Genomic DNA, 13,395 nt, shown 5'->3' with positions numbered 1-13,395 from the left:
TAATTCAGAAAAAACTTCCCTTTCTTTTTGAAGAAACTGAAGTTAATTTCTCATTGAACACACCAGCTGAATTTAAAAATATATTACAGCCTTCTGAGGGCACTTGCATGACTACAGACCTAATACTAAAGCTTTTTGCGACTATGATTCACATCATACAAAAGAGATGGTGACTGTGAAAGGAGTTTAAATGTTTGCTTTTAGATTCAGTATTCCCACATTCCAGCCATAATTCAAGGGCTGGGAAGGGATCAGCTCCTTCCAAACATCACGTGCTCATCACTGCAAGCACAGACAAGCACTTCACACCCCTTGCTTGGCTGGTGTGTGCAGCAGACACATCCTCTCCTGCAGCAGAGAGGCTGCTGCATGTCTGCAGCTCCCCACATGCCTCTTCCAAGTAATTCCTACTGTCAAGTTCTTCAGAAAGGCCTCCCCCTAACACGCAGTGCCCTGATGCACACTGGAATGAAAGCAATGACTGAATGCTACCATCTGATCCAACTGCCCATTGACCAGACCTACTCCAGTGACCAGGGTCACTCAGTGCTGAAGGAGATAACAGTGCATGACTTGGATGGACCACCAATGCCTTGGCTACCTTGGAACAGCATGAGGAGCTCCCACATGAGGAAGCCCAACATGAGGCAGCCTGGGTAGCCCAACTGAAGGCAGAGGGGCATGCTGAGCACCAATGGTGTGGCCACACTACCAGTGTAACTGGGATAAGGCAACGTTCCAATTTGTTGGGCCAGTAAATGACTCCCATTCCTGGCCAGCCCATGACACGTGCCTCACCAGGGATTGTCCTTTCGGGATGGGACTTGGTTGGGCAGGTCAGTCACAAAACCTGGCTGCCAGGTCTACAGGAAATGCCTACATCAGTGTAGCCTAGACACACACACACAGAAAAACAGAAAACAGGAGCTGAGGATGGTGCAAGGAGGTGGAGTAGAGGAGATAAAGTATGGGGCTATGTGGAAAAAAAATCAGTCACAAAGGTGTTTCACATACTATCCCACAAGCCATCATTGCAAAGACTTCCCAGCTCCTAAACTGATGGATTTACAAGAAAATGCCTTGGAAAACTGCATCTGTTTTAGGCATTTAAGTCTAAATTAAGCACAGAGCATGGCAAATCATAAAAGCATCATGTTTGATTAGTATGTCACTGGGGTAACCAACTATTCCTGTTTTCACACACAGGTATGACAACCTAGTTTTCATATATTCTACTTAAATAAATCTCATCAGAAAAGTGCTAGAACACTGATGTGGAATTTAATTTCACAGTGAGATAGGTGTGGAGGATTTTTTGCTTTGGGTAAATACTCTTTTCTTAGGCACATGTTCATGATTCAGCTTTCTCCTGCTCCAAAACAGGAAAGCTGTTGTTTAAGTACAGTTTTGCATCCACCTAACCCAAACAATCATGGCTGCAAGGCTGCTGATAGGGAAAGACTGGGGAAAAGAGGCATCCAAATACAGCATATTTCATATTTATGTCAGAACTTCTATGAAAAGCACAACAAAAGACTTCCCGCTCCTTTTCTGGATCAAAGCAAGACTTGCTAAAGTTTGTGGGATTTTAAGGGGTTTTTTTTTTTCCTCAAAAAGCAAAGATGACACTGACCAACCAAACTGTGAGCCAGACCACGACCCACGAATTTCACATCTCACTGCTGCCAATATCACACAGAAGGATCCTGCACGCTGGCCAGCCCCAAGAGGGTTTGGGCAGACAGCTGCTGGATGTGATAGTTGAAGAAGACGTGACAGCAGGTCACAGTGATACCAGGAGGTAAGAAATGCAAAGACTTGGCAGACTTGGCCTGAACCTCGACATGAGGCCACTGCAAAATACCATGCAGACTCAGCTCCCTGATTTGCACGACGACAAGCATTATCTTGTAGACACCCTTACAGTTTATTCTGCCGTCTGTGTGGCAGGTCTTGCAACCCACATCTCTCCATGAAGAAAGCTTGTTCAGGCTCCCTTGGAAGCACAAGTCAACTTAGACAAGTAATTAAATCCTGTGAGTAAAAAAACAGATTTCTCATCTGCTTTTTATTCAACCCCACCAGTGTAGTACTTATCCAATCTGTAGGCTAAAATCTTACTAGTTTTCTGAATGTATAGGAATTGCCACCTGCACCTTCCTGCCCTTCATGCAGAAGCCTGGTCTGCCCCAAAAAATGCTCCTGCAACCCAGTAACAGAGGTAAGTGAAGACACCCAGCACACAGTCCTGTCAAGGGAAGTTATACTGCTATCCTTAAAAATAATTGTGTCCCTATCAGCAAAACACAGTGTTTGGAGTAAGTATACACTTTTCATTGGGAGAAAAATGACTAATATCATCCAGTCTGCTCAACTTTTTAAAACAATGTTATATTTTTTCACATCATCATTCTGGCATCAAAGGAAATCATTCCTAATTATGTTTATGGGACTGAGGGAATAGACAGAGACCTAGATATGACAGTCTTTGAGAAGTGTGCTGAAATGTATAATGCAACACCTCTCTGAACATGTACAGTGCCCTCTCTCCCCATGTCACTTACCTAGAACAGGAAACTTTGAAGTATAAGAAGTTCTGCTGCTGCAAGGTGCTTTAAGTGACAGCAAGAAGGAAACAAACAACTGGCTGTAAATATTCTGCTTAGCTCCCCTGTGCTGGGTCTTGCAGAAGAAAATAGGTGGTTTTAAAGCAAAGTAAGTGAAACAAATGATAATTACCATTTCCCCCCAAAGGGTCTGAACAGGAGCATGAAAAGTAAAGCACTGTTATTGTGTTTTTGATGGTGCCCTATACCATGCTGTTCTGCTCTCCAGGTATTTCCTTCAAAGGAATAAACAAGTTCAAAAGTGCTCTAACATCTGTGATGGCTTATCTGGGGCAGACAAAGCACAACAGTGAGGCTTCATCGCTTGATCGCTTGTCCAAGTTTTTTTGGGGATCATTCTTGTGTATCTTCACATGCCAACCAGGTTATGAGGGGTAGGATTCCTCTAGACTAGTTTCAGCCCACTCCAAAGCAGACACAGAGAATCATCTCACCCCCCTCTGTAACCAACAGGCTAAGACAGGCACTTCCAGGCATGAACTTTTTCCCTTTGGAGGAAAGATGGGAGCTATGGCCCTCCAGAGGTACCTGCTTTCCCCAGTAACTACTATTAGTGTAGTACTTACTACACTACTGTAGCAAACATCTACAAAAACTCCACCAGACAGATGCACGAGACAGAAGACAGGACTGCATCTAGACCCAGCTGAAGCAGAAACACCTTGATGGATTCAGAGCGGTCTTTCTGTGGGCGCTTATAAAGGGATGGTGAAAGTCTTTGAATAGTCTTAGGGTTTTTAACAGCTCAGACACACACTCTCACAAGAGCAACAACTCCTCCTTATTCTTGCTTTCCTCAAAAACAATAGTGCTTTCTGGAGAAAACTTTGATTTCAGGACTGTCCAAGCCCTCATCCTAGCACTTCCAGAGAAAAGCATACACATTTTGCTTCAGATCTTTTCCAGTTACTTAGCTGTTACACTTTTCACTGTATTGCTTGTGTTGGTACCTTTCCTGAACTATAAATCTGCTAGAAGCCAAATTTCTGCTCCCATCTCACAGAAGTTCTCACTTCCAAATCCCCAACAAACACCTATTGTTTTTCTCCTCCAAGATGTAGCACCTCCACCCTAATCCATCATCCAGCTGATGACTTCTGGCTGTTGTGCCTTCGTTTTGCTTGTGCTGCCAGAACATTTTGCTCCTTTCTCCCAGCCAACTGCACAGTCAGAACAGTCATGCCTAATGCACCTGGGGTCAGCAAGGACAGACACACAACGGTACAGCACTTCTGCACTTCAACCCAGAACAGCCAAGTGCTGTATTCTTTTCAACGGCCTCCTCAAGGGCTTTGGGAAGCTATAAGCACAGAAACCAGCCTGTCCCTGCAATGTGAGACAAACAGTAAGAATCTTCACATCACGTATGTTACAGGTCACCCTGTTTTGTGAACTTTTTGGAGGGAGAAAAACAAATGAAGTGGCATGCAGCAGCACCCATTGCTTGGGGATTGTATCACACGGGTCACCAACCAGCTATCAGGCAGTGTGCAACCCCCAGTAAAGTTCAATCGGCAACCTAATGATAGAAGACTACACTCTGATTACCTCAGATAACTAATTCCCTGTGGAATATTTTCTAAAGATACAACACATTATTTACTTTGTTAGCTGAAACTGCTTTATAAAAGAGTCACTTCAACAAAACAATCTTGTTCTACAAACTCAACAATGCATTTTCCAACTAGTTTATTTTAAGAATTTGTCACCTGACAAAAGTAAGCTATTCTTCAGCTTAAAGAAACAGTTCATTTATCACAGTCATTTCTTGAACAGTGCATTTACTCCTGCTGCATACACATCCAAATAAACCTCCTACATCAGCGCTCCCAAATGAAACTATGACTAGCATCACTAACTCTGGGTCAGCACTGACTGCAGCTGACCCCAACCAATTCTGCCTGAAGCACTGAAGCAGCTCTCCACACCACACAGCCTCATGGTGCTGATGGTCAGTAGCACTAGCTTCTCCACATACAGAGTTAAGTCAGCAGGATTTCCTAGCTCATCCTTCAGGAGCGGCAAAGGGGCTGTGTCACATCCCCATCTGCCTTTGTCACCGTTGGAAGACAGAGCCAATAAATCCCATCAGCATCAAGCCAGCATCTACTCAGCATATCTGCAGACAAAGTAACTCACTCTCTTTTTCCTCCTGCTCCACTCTACACCGATGCTTTTAGCATCACAGATATGGGTCAAGAGAAGGAAATTAAACTTACCCCTTTGTTTTCTATTCACTTAAAGCTGGGATACAATTGGAAGTGACATTTCTGAAAGGCTACCAAAGTCTAGTTAACCAGTCCTCAAGGTTGAGGAACTTGCTAGATCAAGAGTGAACTAAAGGTAGCAGAGGCAGTAATTGCAATAAGACCCCTGCCCTCCTGCACTCAAACCATATTTCTCCCTCTCTTCTTTCCCATCTGCTTTTTCTTCTTTTCCCACTACTCCTTTTTTCCCCCTTGCACACACCAGGCCAGCAACCGTGCTCAACACCAGCTAGATTGGAATTCGCTCCGCTCATCTCAGAATCCTGCTATTGTTAAGGTTGGAAAAGGACTCCAAGATGACCAAATCCAACCATTTACCATGTCACACGGCTGAAAGCAGAGACACAGAACACAGGTACACCACCATAAGAATGAACACTACCTGCCACATGGCAACAGATTACACAAGAAGAAACAAGGAAGAAAAAAAAAAAAGAAGGGAAAAGAGAAGGAAAAAAAAAGAGGGAGTGACAAATCTTCGAACAATAACCTTGGAACTGGTTTCTCCAGTAACTAGTTAAAGAATTACTAGCTTTCTCTCCTCTGAAATAATGCCTTCTGTTTAGAAAATATATTGCAAGAATATACTCCACGAGAACTAAAGAGCATATTGCCTCTCAACCACACGCACAACTGAAGTGCCTGAATTAGAAGCCTAGCAGGCCTCAGGTTTCTGTTACAGCCCACTCGAAACAAGAAGTGCCTTCTGAACACACCTCCTCACTGTTAAGCACAGTCCTACAAGCAGCAAGACTCAAAATTTTACAAATGCCACCAAAGTGGCATAAGTCAGGGACTAAACACCAATTAGCTCCCCTGCCCAAGAAAAGGCTTTATTTCAAAGCCAATGTGACCACCTAAAGCATGCAAGTGATGGAGCACAGTCAAGGTCTGTGCTCCCTGTCAGATCACTCAAAATGCAAGATACTTCAAGTACTTGAACGCAAAGTAACTCTCAAAGCTTGTAGCAATGCACAAGCTTGCTCCTGCTTTGTGCCAGGTTCAGCACTTGCAGCTAAGGAGCCTGTGCCCTTACACAGTCTTTTGCATTATATGGAAAGCTTGTCCAAAAAACATGTCCAGATGGCCACTGAAGGCGATAGAAGTCCATAGAGCACCTGACCAGAGAGATAAATTTCTGCCTGTTCTTTCCAAGTTTTCATTGCATTTGCCTCTAACTTGGAGATGGCAGACAGTGAAGCATCAGCGAGTGATCGACCAGCTTCAAGAGGCATTGCTGTGCCACTGCAGAGGGTCCCACCTGACACCTGCATTGCCATGTGTGACCACATCTTCAACACTTGTCCCCGTGGCTTAACAGCATCCACAGAGGTGGGTAAAGGGAGGCAGGGCAGGGTATCCACTAGTTCAGCTGATGTCAGACTTCACCATGCAGTTGCTGCTCAAGCACAAGGTGACGTTTGCAAATGACCACAGGCAAGTGAGCCAGCTAACTCACGAACCTTCAGCACCACTATCATCAGCCCTTCGGCCCAGATCTCAGCCTCTGTGGAGCTGCAGCTGCCTTTCCATCACAACTCTCTATAGCACCTACAAAAACACCGCCTTGCTCCAAAACTAAGGTTTCTAGCAGCTGACAACAGAACTAACTAGCAATTCCCTATGCAGTCCCAATCTTCCTCTCCAGCCTTAGCTGCATACAAATTTCCTCTTAAGGATTTTTAGTGGGTTCCCCTTGCTTCACCCCATCTGCCACCCACATTCACACATACATATGCAGAAAACGATGAGACCCATCTGTTAGCCAGAGCAGCTGCCTGCAAAGCGCTGACAGTCCAAATGGAGATAATTCCCCGTCCTGCTCACAGGAGCAGGTTCGGGAGCAGCAGGCTGCAAGAACTCCTGGGATATGGGCCTGGGATGCGGGCGATACCCGCATTCTCGGTCAATTCTCAGTCTCTTTTGCAATTTGACGAAGGAAGCAAAGCACAGCACAGCAGCCCCCTCGGGAGCCATCCTGGACGCAGAAAGGGCGTCAGGGACACGGCCCAGGGTCTCTCTTTGGCACCTGGGCCTTCGCCTCCCGCACAGCACGTTCCCTGCTCGCACCGCAGAGAAGACGGGCAGAAAAAGGGACGGGGGTGGGGGTCAGGCGAGGCGAAGGGAGGGGGTCGCTCCGGCAGGGACGCGCCGCGGGGCCGGCGGCGGGCCGGGAGCGGCCCGGGAGCGCGCCGCGCCCGCCGCACCGCAAAATGGACGCGCCGCGTGGGGCCCCCGCCCGCTCCGTCCCACACTCACCCAGCCGGGGGGCTCGGGCAAGCGGCGAGGCAGCGCAGCCGCGACCCCCCGCTCCCCGCTGCCGCTTTAGATCTCCTGCGCGGGCCCGCCCGCCCGCCGCACCTCCCAATGAATGGCAGGCGCCGCTCCACGTGGGAAGAGCCGTACGTGCTGTAGGGGGTGGGCCGGGGGTAGCCTACGGCGGGATGGAGGGGGAGGCCGGCGTGTGGAGCCCTGGAGCGGCGGGCCGGGAGAACCGCGTGGTTGGGCACGGCCGCGGAGATCGCCTCCCCGGGGCAGGAAGGGGCTTCACAGGCCAGCTCCCTGCAAACAGCTTATGCCGCGCGTTTGGCGTGCGCAGAAAAGCCACTCGGTTTTTTCTTTTTCTCCTGATGCTCCCTGGGAGTGAGAACTGAGGGGCTGGGTTGGACTAAATCATCCATTCAGCTGTAACACACATCCTGCTCTAAGAGCTGATGGATTCTGCAGAATATGGTTGAGCAAGAGATGCCAGCGTGAAATGGATGCAGTGGGTATCACAGAGTGTTAAGGGTTGGGAATGGACCTTAAAGGTCATCCAGTCCTAAACGCTCCGGCTGTGGGCAGGGACACCTCCCACTCGATCAGGTTGCTCAAAGCATTATCCAATGTGTCCTTGAAGACGGCCAGGGCTGGGGTATCCACAGTCTTCCCCAGGCAAACTATTCCAGTGTGTCACCATCCTCAGAGTAAAAAATTTCTTTCTAATTTCTTTCTAATGTTTAAATTCCTCCCTTTTCAATTTTTACCCATTACTTCTTGTCCTATGACTATAGTTCCTGACAAAAAGTCCCTCACCAGCTTCCCGGTAGGCCCCCCAAGATACTTGAAGGCTGCTCTGAGGTCTCCACACAAACTTTTCTCCAGGCTGAACAGCCCCTGATAAGGACAGTAGAACAGTTTCACTCACTTGATAAGGAACAACGCTTCTTACCAAGGACAGTAGAACAGAACAGCACAGCCTTGTAGAAATAAATGAAGGATGTAACTTAGGCAAACAGAAGTCGTGCAAAATGCAAGCCGGATGCCAGCTCAGCTCTGCAAGGCTGAAATATTAGAAGTTAAGCAAAACAATCTTGATGTCCTTAATCAAAAGCAGGGGTCAAAGAATAGCCCCCTGAAAAGGATGCTGGACTTTGATGATGGACCCCAAAAAACCAATAGAAGGACTTTGATAAGGACTGCAATTGTGTAAAATAAAGTCAAGGACGTGGGGATAGCTAATGAATATGTAATCAGTGTTTATGATAAAAACTGTACACCTGACACTCAGGGCATCGATTACAGGAAATATCCTCCAAATGCCCAGCATGCTGTGATAAAGAATGCCTGTTATCTAGTACTCAGAACTGTGCTAGAAAGTTTCTATCCAGCTAATTGCAGTACCACGTCTCTCTCACAGGAGAGGTGTCTGTCTTGGTTTACAAGACAGATGTCTGCTAGGGAAGGCAGAAAAGCTTCCCTTGGAATAGAGGCTACAAACCCCCTCCCGCCAATTAATTATAATCTTGAGATTAAGGGGCTCTCAGGCAAAGACATGGGAATAGGAATAACAGTTCTTTACTGGTATGTACAATAAAGCCAACAAACAGCAACACAGACGGCGCTAACGCCGAAGGAGCCCGGACCCATCGGTGCAGTTCCGCTCACAGCCGGCGGGGGCGCTGCTGGCTCCCAGGGGGCAGGGCAGGTGCGGCGACTCCTCCGGGCCTGCAGGGGGCGCTGTGGCGATGGCGGCTCGGCCCAGGCAGGAAGGGATGGAGGGGAGGCTTTGCTTCCCAAACCCGCCCTGGCGGCCAATCTCAGCACCCTGACAGGCCTGCTGGAAGCAGCAGGCTGGAAATGGCAGGAATGAGCAGAAATCCTGGGGCAGCGAAGGAGAATGTTCCGAAATTCCATGGCAAATAGATGGAACCTGCGGGGTGTCCTGGCAGGGCAGATTTCCCCACTGGATCACGGTAGGAGGTAGGAGAAGGCAGCAGGGATGGAGCCTCGCAGTGGTGGCGAATCCTCTCCACAATGCCTGTCTCCCCTCCGTGCCGAGAGAGCTAGAGCCAGCCAGGAACTGTCCTTAGCCCCTTCTCTCAGCCTGAATCTCTCAGTATCTCTGCCACTCACCCCCCACCCCCTCCAAAAAAAACTCCCAAAAACTAAGAGTTCTCCTTGCCCGCCTGTCTCAAGCCATCACTTCCAATTAGCAACTCATTGAGAAGAAATTCTACAGGTTTCCACAGGAAAGAAAAGAAAAAACCAAAACCTGACCCCACAACAGTGTCCCAGTCTTCTTACTAACTATGTGACCACCCTTTGGACTTGCTCCAACCGTTCCATGGCCTTTTTATGTTGGAGACACCAGAACTGTGCACAGCACTCCAGGTGGGGTCTGACAAGAGCAGAGTAGAGGGAGAGAATCACCCTCAGCCTGCTGGCCATGCTGCTTTTGGTGCAGCCCATGATTCAATAATGGGATACACTGGTGGACTTGGATTAGGCTTTTGACATTACCTCCCATGAAGCACAATGCTGCCAGTCTGGAAAATGCACTGTTGATGAAGCTTCCATGTCTGACCCCAAAACTATGGCAAACAGCCCAAAAGAGCTGTAGATGTTGGAAGAACAGCATGGTGTCTGTGCCATGCTTGACAAGATCTCATTTCTATTACCATTCATAAGAGACCACTATGGGAAAACTCTCCAGTGTGCTGCAGGATGAGATAGCATCTGAATGTGAATCTTGAAGAAGCACCAAGATTCAAACTGTACAAAATAAAGTGGAATTCTAGAAAGGAGGAAAGTGATAGTTAAGGAAAGAAAACCAAATAAGCAGTGAAGAACATCTGGCTGAGCAACCAATTAAAATTGCATCAGAGGAGATTTAGCTCAGATATTAGGTAAAACTTCTTTAAGTTTTAAGAAAAAACAACAAAAAGGTTGTCAAGCAAGGGAACAGGCAGCCCGGGGAAGTGGTGAAGTCACCATTCCTGAAGGTATTTAAAATATGTGTAGGGACACTGAGGGCTTAGTGCTGGACTTGGCAGCGCTGGGTTAATGGTTGGACTTGATGATCTTAGAGGTCTTTTGCAACTAAATGACTCTGTCTAGAAAGAGATCAAGAGATTAAAGTGGATCCCAAAAGCCATGTGAGACTGCTGCATGGGACTTATGGTGCTAATGAAAAATATTACTCAAAAGAACTGGATCTTTCTAGTGGAGCACCTTAATTGAAACACATGTAGTACATAGAAAGTCATTATGAAGCTGTAATCAATAGTGCCAAAACTTTAGTACAGTGCTTATTTTGGCATTTAACCATAAAGAAATACATCTACTCGGTGGAATCCTGAAAAAAGCTGGTAGGAACCACATTCATTAAAGAAAAGTGCAAGGAATTGTTTTTCTTTTCCAGGACAAAGGTAGAGCAGTAGAACAATCCTTCCATGATTAAGAGGCAAAGGCATAAACACCAAAGGAAGAAAGGAATTGTTTAATGTCAATTGCATTTGCACCATGCTCATTAACAATTGCCCACTGGAGAGGCTGGAGGATATTTTGGGGTAAGCATTCAAAAAAAACCCTAAAACAATGTTTTACTGCTGTGTTTCTTCATCAGCTGCTCCATGTGAGATCAATAACTCTACCTGTCACGTTGCCGTCTGCTTCTGCCTATTACTTCCATAGAACCCTGGTCCTCTGTTATTATAGATGTGATTGCATAAATAAGGGGAGTGGTGGTCTGAGATAATGGCTCCTAAAATTGTTCTGGGAAAGAAACCCTCTCTTTTATGCCAAGCTGAAGTACCCAAGACACCAAGTACCAGTTCATCGGTAAAAGAACCCAACCAAAGAACAGTTCAGAAATTTCTCTTCTTTCTGCTAGAATTGCACTCTGTATTCAAAAATCATTTCTTGCACCTTAATTCTTCCTTACTAATTAAAAATCAATCAGCTGGTCTACCTGTCCTAGTTCATTTTAATCTGCGGAACCCATCCAAACCAACTAACAGTATCTCAAATAATCCTTAGACACAAGAGCTGTTAGCACAAGCCTGTGGCCATTCCCTGTTTACATACAAGCACCCTATTTTGGAGGGTAAGAGGATGGAATAGTGTGGACATTAACCATTCTGTTCCATAAGCATTTTCTGTCTTCAGCAAACTTAGTAGAGTAATAAAAAAGCTGTCCATACAGCTGTTTGTAGAAGAGTGCTTAGGGACATGCCCTATGTTTCACTACCAAGCACAGATGTGGGCTGGATGTGTGAAACCAAGTGTGAGATGAATACTGCCTTGTCTACCACAAGACCATGACAGGTGAGAAGGCAGTGAGAAGGGCAGAGCCACTTTAACTAAGCACTTCAACGTTTTCTGCAAAATTTATCAATCCAAACGTGAAGATGCAACAAAAGGTGTAAATGGAGTAATGCAGCAGTTGTCTACCAGTTTAACAAAAAAAAAAAACAACAAAACCACTTATCCAGTTGTTAATGACCTCTAACAGGACATGACTGAGGTCATCCAAGATGTCCCAACAAACATCTGTGTCATTTGTATCATCCCAGTCTCAGAAGCTAGACTTGTGTTACTAAAGAAGGTGGGCTTGTTCTCTGTCTTTGAGTGCACAGCACAGCTTACATCCATTCAGCAAAACCCTCTTGTTCTCCAAAACAGCTCCATAGCAGGGTGACCACCTCCAAACTGCTCACTGGGAAGAACAATCTGATGGTATCCCATGAAATGTACACAGGTATTTCCTGGGAGAGGGCTGTCTTGCTTAGACTTGTAGCAGGAACTGTTTAACACCAGGGGCAGTTGAGGACTGGAACACCATCCTGAGGCCTCACCATCCTTGATTTGCTGATGCAGGTGTAGCCAGGGCGGCTGGAGCTTTGCTGTGAACCTAGAACCAAACAAGATGGTTTTGGACATGTGGCTTTGGCTTTTCCTCATGAGTAGCTCAGACACCACACCAGTTGTTGTAGGTTTTAGCCCCCAGAACGGGACTTTCTCTCATTTACTAGCCAGAAGAATAAGACATCTTCCTTAGCATTGTACATTTTGTTCCCAGAGCTAAATTAACTTCCTGGCATTACAAGCCTGTGTACCCCCCTAGGTCTGGCCCTTGATGATCCAAAGTGTAATCCAAATACTGTGTTTGATCTCAGCCTCCTACTCTGTACACAGCAGCCCCACTTCCTCCTTTTTAAATTTTGTTTCTATTTATACAGTTAACAAACCTTTCCGCATTCATCTTCACAGATCTTTGCAAGGTCTAACTCAGCTTGACTTTTGGCATTTGATGCTATATTCCTACAGTTTTTGACCTTCAAAACATAGCTGCATAGACTGACTGACCTCTTTATCTGTTCCCACAGAGTGTTTACACCTAGCATCCTTCCTTGAACAGTCAATTATCCAGGTAACTCTGGAAAATGTCCTTGTTAGTTTTCCCTTTGTTTAGCATACAAATTCCAGAAGAATTTTCTACCTCTGATGTAAAATCTCATACATCCTCATGCAGACTCAGATGTTGTCAAATTTAATAACTCCTTTTCACTACTTTTCTTCTACTTCACTACTTTTCTTAAATTTCTTTATCTTTTCCCTGTGGAAAAACAAACAAACAAAACCCAGAAAGATATTTTTTAACCTCTTCCCCATTCTACTGAAATGCTATCAACACCCTCCTCCAATTCTTTTTTTATTGTAACTAGTTCTTCTATAATATGTTCACTACCAAAACTGCATCCCAAATACATGCCCTTTTGCTTGTGGAGATACACAAGTGTACTACCACATCCCTTTATTCTTGGGTTTGCAACTCTGACTCACATTGAGCTCTTGCCCACCATGAACCCCAGATCTCCTTCTGCAGGGCTGCTTTCCAGTCACTCCTCTCCCAGTTTATACTTTTGTCTGGCATTACTTTGTTCCAGGTGCACAGTCTGGCATTTGGACTTGTTAAATTTCATGCTATAAATCATAGCCCAGTGTTCCAATCAAAGCTCCCAGTTCCTCAGGAAAGCCAAAAGCACCTCCCAGTTTGGTATCACCAGCAAACTCAGTAATAGTGCCCTGCACTCCTGCATCCAGAGTTCATTGGGAAGTAGAGGAACAGGGCTGGCCCTGGAACTGACCCCTGAGGAGCACTGCTGGGGTCCGGTCCCCAGCTGGATGTAGCCCCCTTCGCTTTACAACCCTTTGAGCTCTGCCCTTCAGCCAGTCCT

Source organism: Fringilla coelebs (genome assembly GCF_963513975.1).
Source record: "Fringilla coelebs genome assembly, chromosome: 2".
NCBI classification, from domain to species: domain Eukaryota; kingdom Metazoa; phylum Chordata; class Aves; order Passeriformes; family Fringillidae; genus Fringilla; species Fringilla coelebs.
This window is presented reverse-complemented; position numbering follows the sequence as displayed.